The sequence below is a fragment of the Anthonomus grandis genome, chromosome 13 (genome assembly GCF_022605725.1).
Source record: "Anthonomus grandis grandis chromosome 13, icAntGran1.3, whole genome shotgun sequence".
NCBI lineage: Eukaryota > Metazoa > Arthropoda > Insecta > Coleoptera > Curculionidae > Anthonomus > Anthonomus grandis.
The window spans coordinates 21,106,658-21,118,930 of record NC_065558.1 but is presented as its reverse complement, the minus strand read 5'-3'; the positions used below and the strand labels follow the sequence as shown (position 1 = coordinate 21,118,930).

Below are 12,273 nucleotides of genomic sequence, written 5' to 3'. Positions count from 1 at the left end.
AAGATGGGGTTTTCGCACCGGATGATAGGCGGGGCAAGAAAATGCCTTATAATAAAACTAAAGACGAAGATGTTGCCTTTGTACACAGCACATTAATATGTTTCCTGTAATGGAGTCACACTATTGCAGAAAAACTACAAAAAGACTTTATTTGGACTCAAAGTTATCCATTAGCAAAATGTTTTTTTATACAAACAATTTTGCGTGAAAAATAATTGAACACTCGTGACTCACTCAGTATATAGAAAAATCTTTTGCACGTCATTTAATCTGTTATTTTTTGTACCGAAAAAAGACCAGTGTTCCTTGTAGTGTGTTTCCGTAATACATTTTCAGAGGCCAAAAAGACAACAACACTTACTGAGCAACTCGAGTCTGATTACAATAATCATATTGTTCGAAAAAATGAAGCTAATTTAGCTAAAGAACAAGACAAGGTGCTGTCAAATGAAGAAGCTACATTCCTTTCTGCTACATTCGACTTACAGAGTGTTCTTCAAAAACCGTCGGGTGAGGACTCGCTGTTATACGACTCAAGGAAACTATGTATCTTTAACTTGTGTATTTACGAATCCAGACTACCTAATGAGGCGTACTGCATTGTCTGGTCTGAAATAAATGGAAAGACAGGAAGTTATGAAATCGGGACTGCCCTGATGCAGTGGATTTTAAAACTTCCTGAGAATATTAAAGAAATCTCATTATTTTCGGATACGTGCTGAGGCCAAAATAGGAATCAGCACATCTCAATATTACTACCCTTCCTTACACAGACCACTCACATAGGTGTCATTGAACAAAAATTTTTGGAGTCCGGACACTCTTTTATGGAAGTGGACAGTGGACATAGTGCGATCGAAAGGGAAAAGAGGCATGTTACTGTCAATTCTGTATTGGAGTGGATGAACATAATGCAAAAGGCCAGATTGGACAGGAATAGAAAAACAGCCAATCCCTATCATGTAAGTCAATTAAAATTTTCTGATATTATTGACCTCAAAGACCTTAGTAAGCGCATGATTAAAAATCGCCTTAAAGATGATGATGGCAACATAGTCAAATGGCTTCAAATCAAATGTCTACGCTACGAAAAACAAAGCCCAGGGATAATAAAGTTTCGTTAAAGCCATAATGGATCCTACAGTACTTTAAATGTTTTTTAACGAGGTCGTCAAAATAAAATTGCAGATATTAAAAAAGCTTATAGAGGAATTCTTCCTATTAGTGTTCCTAAAAAGCAAGATCTATTAAAACTGTGTCAGAAAAATATTATACCAGAAGAACTTCACCCATGGTATCAGTCACTACCAACTGCCACCAACGTAAAAGACCACACTGTGGAACCTGAGCAAAATGAGGATGAAAGTGAAGAAGAAGGTTAGAAGTAGGAAAAAGTGGCTAAATTGTCGACTAAGCCTCGATAAGCCTGATTTACAATTAGGCATTACACTTGCATTGATTGCATGTGATTTTCATTTATTTATGTGATTTTGTATCTTTTTTACTGACTTGTAACTGGTCCAATAAAGTAACTAATTACTGGTTCACTTTAGTTTTTTTATTGCTAAAAGTCACTAATTGGGTTTTTCTTTGGTTTTTATTATACTTTCTGGAAAAAAACTTGCATTTTGAGAGTTCAATTCAAATGTACATTTAAATAGGAAAACGTTGAAACACAGCTTGCCTTAAAATAAATTAAGACTGATTTAATAAATAGGAATAAAACTTTAAATTGATTTATCTTAAAACTTACACTCTCAAATAATGTTGATTGCTTAAAGCATCCATAAGTCAATCGATTCTTTACATTGAAAAGTATATAAGATTATTTGAAGCACAGGTTGTACACCGTAGAGATGTAATAAGACAACGTTTTGTGTGTCAGGGTAATTTTTAATTATTATAATCCGCTTTCGGTCTGTTAGACCATCTTCAGAGCTGCTTTGTGAAAGAGTACATGAAAACCACACTACATAAAGAAAAACAAAAGATGTACAAAGGTTTAAAATAACGGAAAACTACAGAGCCTCGGTAAAGCTCCACGGGTCCATTAGAAGACATTAATTGTACATAACAGCCTCCAGTTGTCCACTGCACTACAAATCGATTAATATACAAGGTGTCTACTATAAAAACCGCCAAACTTTAAGAGGTGATTAAGCAAGTCATTTGCAACAAAAAAGTCGTATAACATTTTTTCGAAAAGTTGTTAGTTCTTCTGGTATTTAAAAATTTTTTTATTTTATCAAGTTTCTTTGTTTTTTTCATATAAGCAAGAATATCTCCGTTATTCTTACAACCACATAAAATTTAGATATACCATTTGAAAGAGAGTTAAATTGCTATAAAATGGGTATATTTAAGTTCTTAAGTAATTTTTTATACCGGGTGTTATAAGAAGTTAAATGTAACAATTGGGAAATGTGCAAAATTAGTGGTATCTTCTTCGTTATCGTTTTTCTAAAATTTGGTAAATAGGGACATGTTTTATTTTCATCAAAAACTACTGCATTTAATATTCTTTCCAATGATATACTTACTTTTGTGATAGCTATTCGTTTTCACAGCAATATCATGGGCAAAAGAATAAAAACCACAAAAATTGAAAATTTTTAAATTTTATATTTCTTGATTGACCAAAATTAAAAAATCAAAATTCCATTAAACAGGCCTAAAATTATAACAATTGTTTAAAATGTTTTCCCTTTTGTTCAATACATTTGATGCATTTTCTTCTGACACTATCAACAACCCTTTCAAGTTCAACGCGTTTTTGTCGCATTTTATTGCCACACACACTAATTCGATTAATTAGTTCGTCTCGAGTATTAATGTAAATACTATAAACATTAGATTTTAATGTGCCCCAGACATAAAAGTCAAGGGGCGTAAGGTCATCTTACCGGACCATATCTTCCGATCAATTTTTCCCCAAAGCATTGATTTAAGGAATTTTGCACAATTCTGCCATTATGGACTCGGAATCCGTCCATTTGAAACCAAAGTACCTGTCTAGCGGCTAAGGGGATTTCTTCCATAAAGGCAACAAGGTCATTATTTAATAAATTTGAAAACTCATTGGAAGTGAGCCGATCAGGAAGTATTAGAGGCTCAAAAAGGCGACCTCTCATTAATCCTATCCATACGTTGACCCTTATCTCATGCTGAAAATGTGAAACAACAGTCGCATGAGGATTTTCTGTATGCCATATATGGTTATTTCTTAAATTCATTATTCCGGCTCTTGTAAATATTGCTTTATCCATCCAAAATATTTGTTCTGTTCCCCACTCTTGCAACTTATTCAAGAACCACCTACAGAATTGAAGCCTCACCTCACCATTCACTGGCAATAAATCCTGGACTTTTTTCAAATGAAACGAATGCAAATTATTTTTTTAAGAACTCTATGTGGTACAGTGGAATGGTGAATTCGTGAATTCTTAATGCGGCACCAATGCGTACTTCTAGATCTATCTTCTGTAACAGCTCTCATAATCGCAGGTTCTTGTCTCCAGCGTTGACCATTTTGACCACCTTCTCTAATCCGCAAACCTCGAAAGGAACCAGTTTCCCCACAGCGCGCAGCGCCTGAACACTTCTGCAAATGTATTTCTATGGGGTTGCTGTCTATTAGGAAAACAAAACGCATACTCCCTTGCTGCCTCCCGCGAGTTTCCATTTGTGACACCGTAAATAAATAAGATGTCCCGATATTCAATGTTTGTGAAACTGGGCATTATTTTTTGAAGCACGTTTAAATCAAATTACGTTTTAACTACTTTAAGTCGAAGTGAAAACTTAATGACAGTTCTTATCAAATTGTAAATATCTATGCTTTTGTTTTAAAATCAAGTAATACATGGTTTGTGAGTTTCTTTCTTTTGAGGATTCATTGCCATTTACAAAAGAAGGAAAACCTGCCTTTTTTCTTAAAGAATGAATATCGCGATATGTTATTTGTTTACGGCTTCTCTAATGGAAATTTGTGGAGTTGTTGTGTTAGGGAAGATAGATCTACAAGTACCCACCGCATTGGTGCTCAAAAGGTTAAGAAATATAAAATTTGAAAGTTTTCAATGTTTTTGGTTTTTTCTTTCTTTTGCTCATGATATTACTGTGAGAACAAATAGCTATCACAAAAGTAAGTATATCATTGGAAAGCATATTAAATGCAGTAGTTTTGCAGAAAAAAACATGTCTCTATTTACCAAATTCTAGAAAAACGACAACTAAGAAAATACCACTAATTTTGCACATTTCCCAAATGATATATTTAACTTCTGATAACACCCGGTATAAAAAATTTAATCAGAAACTGTAACCATCTTATAGCAAATTTAATTCTCTTTCAGATGGTATATCTACATTTTATATGGTGGTAAGAATAACGGAGATATTCTTGTTTATATGAAAAAACAAAGAAATTTGATAAAATCAAAAAATGTTAAATACCAGAAGAACTAACAACTTCTCGAAAAAATGTTATACGACTTTTTTGTTGCAAATGACTGGTATAATCACCTCTTAAAGTTTGGCGGTTTTTATAGTAGACACCCTGTATAGTAAGCATCAATAATATTTTAGCAAATCTCTCTATATTAATATGCAGTGGCGGTCAATAAATACAACTACGACTATGGATCGAAGCATTGCTAGGCGATAGAAGAATAACAACTATCCTACAATGGAAGTTGATAAGATTCAGGGCTGCGCATTTGTGATCAGAACTAATCGATAACCTTTACTCATAAAAACTAGGTGGACTCAGACCGCCTTATTGAAGATATTTTGATAAAAACGTTAAAACATGCAGCAAATACCTGGATATTTCGACGCTTTTGTTGGTTTAGTTATTTTTATTTGGGCATCGGTATTTTGTTGAAATGACCAATAATAAGAGTAGCACTAAGTATTTGTTTAATCTAGTCTTGGCGATATTCATAGTATTAATAACAATGGTTTATACGCTGCAGGAAAGAATTGAATTGGTGGGTCTTTATTATCAAAAAAATAAGTCTGCTAGAGTAACAACACGTGCTTTTAGTGGTATTCATCTGGATAAAACGGTAAATCATCCTTATGTAATGAATTTGATGAGGAAGTTTGAAGAAACAGGGTCAGTACAAAACAGAAAAAATTAAGTTCAAGATCTAGTGAGAAATGAAGTAGTAGAAATTGCAGTGTAGGATCATGTTGAGATGGAACCTAATACATCTATTCGAAAAATTGCTTTCATATCTGGCGTGTCTAAAAGTACCGTTCACAAAATTTTAAAATTACACAAATATCATGCCTATAAAATCGAAAACTAGTACTATGAGCTAAATAAAGATGATTTTGATTGTCGTGTACAATTTTCTGAGTACTTTAGTGATAGGTTTAATCGTAAAAAAATTTGTTGCTGTATAATATCTGTTTCTCGGACGAATACTCCTTTTATTTACATGGTGAAGTCAATAGACACAACTGTCCATACTGGACCGACACTAATCCTCATCTATTTCGAGAAACACATACGCAGCGACCTCAAAAAATTAATGTATGCGCTGGTATCCTGAGAGATCATATTGTTGGCCCTTTTTTTAATAATACCAATCTTAATCCTGAAAATTATTTGGAAATTCTGTAATACGCCATCAATCCCAGAATAACTGAGTTACTTGAACAAGATGATAACCTAGAAAATTAACTGGCGTAATATATACCGACTTTTCTAAAGCCTTTGATAGACTTAATAATGGTATTCTCATCAACCACCTCGAAAATTTCTACGTCTTTTCCACATGTTTAATTAATTTTATTTCATCTTACTTAACCCAACGGCCTCAACACGAAGTTCTTCAGGAGTTCGACAAGGCTCAATTTTGGGCTCGCTTTTATTTATATCATTAATATATATCTATAATCATATAATAATATATCTATTAAACTTACCGTAAAAAGTCTATTGTATGCGGACCTTACAAAACCCAATTATAAAATTGACAATAATATGGATTGCATTCTACTACATAAAGACCTAGATATACTTAATACTTGGTGCAAAAACAATAGCTTGTCCTTAAACGCAGCTCAATGTAAAGTTTTAGTTTCTCTCTTAGATTAAAAAAAAAACTAATTCCTTACGATTATAATATTAATAATCTTAACGCACCCACATCAAAAAAGTTGAAAGACTTGGGGGAATTTTTGAGTCTGTTGGTGGAATAACTTTCTTTATAATGTCAGTTCGATTTATTAAAGACTCGTCTTTGACATCTGCGTAAATAAAAGAATTTTGAATACTCAGATCATTTTCGCTTAAAAAAAATTAAACAATATAAGCTTATACTGATCAGAAAAAACTTCAGTAACTTTGCCAATAAAAAATCGCTCAGTGTTTTTGGGACATTTAAACCTGACTAAAACATAGTCATTCACAATGAAATTTTGATCCTTAAAACATGACTCTGATTCAATATTTCTGTACGAGATCAAGTCATTGTTTTGATTTAAGGCATTAGAGTCATCAGAGACAATATCGTCGTCAGAGCTACTTGACTCTCTTGAAGTTGAAGGCTGACCTAAATCATATGCCTTGCTTAATTCCTTTGCCTGGCGCTACATCGAATTTTTTGTCTCGCTTTATATTTTGCCTTTCTTGCAAAGTTCTTGAGTTTTGCAAGTCAAGAAAAGTTGCAGACCAGCGCCCATCAATCTCAATCTGGTTTTGCTGTTCTTCCAGTTGATCAGGCATGAGCTTTGGAAGTTTGTTTAAAACAACATTTTTGTCACAAGGAATTATTCCGCATGTTCTGAAGCCAGACAGGATATTGTTACAGGCATTAAGTCCAACAGTGTCAAAAAGTTTTCTTAACATTCGTGGAAATCGGACTTTGGAAGGACGCCTCTATTTTTTTGTTTCCATTCTGTCAAAATGTGTCTTCAGGCTTTTTTGAACGGTGTAAAAAAAGGAATATCCAAGGGTTGAAGCAGATGGGTCCCATTGGGCGGTAAGAGTACAACGTCGATGTTATTTGTTTCGCATAGATGTATCACTTTGAGGAAAAGATGGCTGGATAAATTATTCTCAACTTTTTTCCCTCGCATCTTTTAAAGTACGGAAAAGCCAATTTCTCCAACCAGTTTTCAAATACGGCACCTTGAAACCAACCGCTTTTAGTACGGTTGTATACTGCACCATCGGGATTATTTTCGGTCTATGGCTGGCCAAAAACATTCGTTTTCCGTATTCGATTTCCGAATTCGAAAAACGAAACGGAATTCCGTGAACTTGCCGCAGACAGCGATCGGTTTTTTTTTAGCCGCAGTCGATAAAATGGACGACCACGAATTTTTACTCGCCATTGTATTCATGCTGACGAAATGAAAAGAAAAAGAAACGGCGATACTGGGTACACCCTTAACATTTTTTATTGTATATTTAGATAGGTACATGTACATAAGTAACAGTAATCTTTATTTTAATCTAAGGTATGTTTCAATTGGTTCATCGGTACTGTCTTCAGCATACTGTTTTGTATATTTTGTAGCAGTAGATTGTAGAGGTGCCAATCAGTTAACTGACTGCACGATAACTCAAGAATTTGACAAGCTGTGAACGCTTATTCCAGATGGACTTTGTAACGAAAGAGGGGTGAAAGAAGGAGCATTCTGTCGGAATATTGCTTGAGAATTATAATGTGAATATTGCGATTCAGGTAGTGGTGACACACTGGGGGAATTAAAAGCTGTTCCTGACATCGACGAATATTATACTTATCGCAAGTTCATGATGAGGAAGAAGGTACATTACGACATCGGGTTACTTTTTTACTAATTGAAGCATACCTATTTTAAAATCAAGTTTTTGAGTATCGTTCATTTTGTTCATCTCACCACGAAGATTAAGCAAAAATGTTGTATTATTATCTTCATCTTTCGGTACAGTAACTATTTGTTTTTGTTCCCGTTTTTGCAGGATAGTTAAAATTTGGCTGGGCACGTCTTTGTTGGTCTTTTTGGTAGGAACACTAGGTGTCATTCGAGGTGTCATTGATGATTCTATTACATTTGTGACTCCATTTGTGACTTTTGGCGAGTTATTAGAGTGTTCTTGTGTTTCCAATTGGTCTCTTAAATCCTCCGTTTCATAGTTTCCTTGCAAACAATTACGTTGTTGCAATCACGTTGTAAAACAATCTGTTGTATATTTTTTAATGCCTACCTTCTTCGATCAAATACTGGTGCTAAGAAATGCAACATATCGGCATACACGTATCTTTTTTACTTTTTTGCGGCAGATCCAGTTGGAATGTTTTTATATTTTTATATCTTTTCGATAATAGTCTCTTATATGGGTTAATTTTTTTTTCAAATCAGCACCTGAAATGCATAATATAAATTTGAAAATTTGTTTCAGATTCCTTGCAACTGGAAAAAATTTTGAAACGCTAAAATTCGATTATCTCATGGGAAGTAGAACAGTGTTAAAGAAACTTGTCAAGCTATATGGGAGACTTTACAACCTTTAGAAATGAGACCACCCTCATCGAAAGAACGCTGGCTGGAAATTGCTGAAAACTTCTATCAAAGAACAAATTTCCCAAATACGGTGGGTGCTGTTGATGGGAAACACATTCGATTGATTTCACCTTTGCACAGTGGCTCGAACTATTACAACTACAAACATTATTTTTCAATTGTGTTATTGGCAGTAGTTGATTCTGATTATCGTTTTGTAGCCATAGATGTGGGTTCATATGGTAGAGAGAATGACAGTACCATTTTCAATAACTGGGCCTTTGGAAAAAAACTTGCTCAAAATCATCTACATTTACCTGAAAGCAAGGCACTACCAGGTACTAACAGCCCACCGCTTCCATACGTATTTTTAGACGATGAAGCCTTTCCTCTGACTAACAATTTTTTAAAACCATATCCAAGAAGCAATCTCGACAATAAACGTAGAATATTTAACTACAGGCTTAGCAGAGCCAGATGAGTAGTAGAATGTACATTCGGCATTCTTGCAAGTAAATGGCGAATTTTCCATACTAGTATAACCATTCCACCAGATTTTGCAATACTGGCGATAAAGGCAGCGTGTGTATTACTTAATTTCGTACGAAGAAGAAATGGCTATAGATTTGAAGATACATTAACACATTACTTCGAGGATCTACCGTTTCGAAGCCCGCAACATAGATCCACCAACCAAGGCAGAAATATTAGAGATAATTTGACTGAGTACTTCATTACACTAGCAGAAGAAGTAACCTTTCAATATAACGAAAGAATTCTTAACAAATAAAAAATGTTTTGTTAATATGTTATGTTAATAAATAATATACATAATCTCTTACATTTGTTTAGTTTTTCCGTGGCATTAGTATTGTCCCAATCTGCAATAACTTTTTTACATACTTGTTCCCAAGCTAAGTCCTTTACATCCCTATTATCATATTCCTCACTTTTTATGTACCACAGACAGGAAACTTTCTCTACCGCAAATATGAGTACTTCAGTGTCGCCCATCACGCAACCAGATATAAAATAAATAATTATTGTCTGTATTATTGTTGTTGTTTTCTACTACGCAGTTCGCACTTGACTGAAAACTATAAAAATCGAACGGAAAATTTGCAACGTGTGCTCCGATAAGTACAAATCGTATAGAAATCTTGCGTTCGAAAAGCCGAATTTGATTTTTTGACGATTCGGAATTCCGAACGCAAAGAGTGGCATTCGGAACGAACGTTACCAGTATATTCTGTTCGGAAATGAACCGAACGTATGCGTTAAACTATTTTAAAGGTATTTCGCGCATTCGGTTTGTCGAATTCGGAAAACGAATTGGAAAATCGAATACGAAAAACGAACGTTTGCGGCGCCTTAAGTAGGGTAACGGTGTTGCGCTCTGTAAACAACGTACGGGGGTAGCAATTTTCCAGACCCAGTGACTGAAATCATTACAGAAGTGCTGTATTTGCTAGAATCTAAAATTCTATTTACATATTTTGTACCTTTCTTGCAAACGACCTTTACCCTGCCAGGATCATCACACAAATTTATTTTATCATAGTTCACTATGTTACATGGTGGCATACCCTGTAGACCTTGTGACAAATTTTCAAAATATTTGCTAATCATTTGGGGATTCAATTGAGCTTTGCATCGCTTAACATTGTGACACAAACGTTCACTCAAAATTGGGTTTCTTTTCACAAAACTATGAAACCAATCTACGCCGGACATGTTGTTCTAGAAGGTCTTAATGGTTTTACCTTGGGTATTAAGAAACTGCTTTACCAACAAGCGAATATCCAACCTAGTTAGAAGAAAGCCCCTTTCTGTAGCCTTTTGAATCCCAGTTGATAGACTAGCCTCTTCCTCATTTGTTAAAGCTGTTGGTCTCCCTGCTGGCAGTGGATGGCTTCTTTTTATTTTATTGCATAGGGTAGCTAGCTCTCGGCATATCATATACTTCAAGTGCTTGTCGATAGGTCATTTTCTTTTGTAAAATATCGGCCAATGCCCTTTCTAAGGAATTTGGAATTCGAACCATGCTCGAATTTGCCCTACTAAAAGTAAAAATTTTGGTTTCTATTTTTTTCAAATAAAACTATTGACTAAACAAACAATTACCATTTCGATTCATGTTAAAAATATATTAGACAACACTTCTATAAAATTTCATAGCAATATGACTTAGGGTACCAGAGTTGCAAATGTTTGTTTTCACCCCATATATAAAATGTCAAAAATACGATCTTAGTCGCAAAATTCTCTGAGTAGTTACTTACCATACAAATATTCTCGTTTTAGCGTGAAAGCAATCGGCAAACTGTCTGTCACTGTTTAGAATTAGTGCAATTCGACGTACTATGAAAATGTGGACGTGGCGACAAGAAACCCGAATGGGAGGGGGAATGTTCGAATTTCTGCCACTCATTCGAAGTAGCGCCGCTCTACGGTATTCGTAGTTTAAAACTTGTATATTTTTCTTATGTCAGATTTATACTTGAATATCAAGTCTGGTCCTTCTATTACCAAAACCATATTAATGATATTGAAAATATCTAATAAAGATTTCTGAAATTTCTATGGTTTAAATTCGACGGAGTGTACCCAGAGACTGGTTTTCCACACACACAACCCTTGGAAAGATTTTTATTTCTCACACTAGAGAAAAGGCGCACATTTGCTGACTTGCAGTTTTTACATACATTGGTAAATAACATGATAGATTTGCCTGAAATGTTAGAACAGCTTAATTTTTATTTGCCTCGCATACCAGCCAAGAACCTACAAACGTTTTACCTATCAAGACCTAAAACACATATGAATACATTTTCATATTTCATTCGACACATATAATTCTGTTCAAAGTGAATGGAATATTTTTAACTGTAGTGTTGCAGCTATTAAAAAAGTACAATTTTCTTAATCATAAATGTTCTTTTATTTTTATATAACTGTAATTACTTCTAATTAAGATCTTTTTTTATATAGAGTTCTTTCTTTGTATTGATAGTTTTTGTATTATATCAATAATTTTTTTTTATTATCTTTTTCGTTCACACTCAATAATTGGATGTAAATCTATAAACTGTGATGTAACTAAATAAATTAATAAATAATTTCTTTTTTTGTACACCCAAAAATTATCGCTTTTTTAGAACCTCCTACATAACTTCTATTTGCGTTTAAAATATGTCTCTTTTTCAATGAAACACCTTATATAAGAATATGTAAGCTGATATTTTATACGCTAAGTAAAGACTTAAATAATTTAAAAAAGAAATGAAATTGTATAAGCTTAATATACCAAACGGAGCCTCCCATTTAAAAGAATTGACAAACTACGTCAATAAAAAAATAAAAGATTTTGGGTAAAAAACTTAATACTAATGACGCGTAATTAAAGTTTTAGGAATTATGATAGTTAGTCATAAAATATCCCTGCATAAGTAAACTCATACTTACCATTAAGCAAATTTACTATGACCCTTTCATCAAAACGCCTACCTAACGCTTTGTCATTCAGATGGCCTCTTCTTCACTTTAATAGCTCTTTTGCACAAGTTACCCCTAACGTGTCCTAGACACATTTACATTCCAAAGGGCTTTTTTGCCGCCTGAGGGTTTTCCTTTTGACTATTGAAAAGGGATAATATATTTGGCGCAGGAAGTGGTGTCGAGTTTTTGCCCTGGGTAAATGTATCATTTGGCATATATAAAACTTTCTTTAGGAATACATTTTCGCTATTAACAAGATTAATATATAGC

General features: G+C 34.0%; 1 pseudogene; it reads right to left on the bottom strand.

Moving 5' to 3' along the window:
* Positions 1-8,205: 8,205 nt before the first annotated feature.
* On the bottom strand, positions 8,206-9,519 carry LOC126744184 (uncharacterized; annotated as a pseudogene).
* Positions 9,520-12,273: the final 2,754 nt, after the last annotated feature.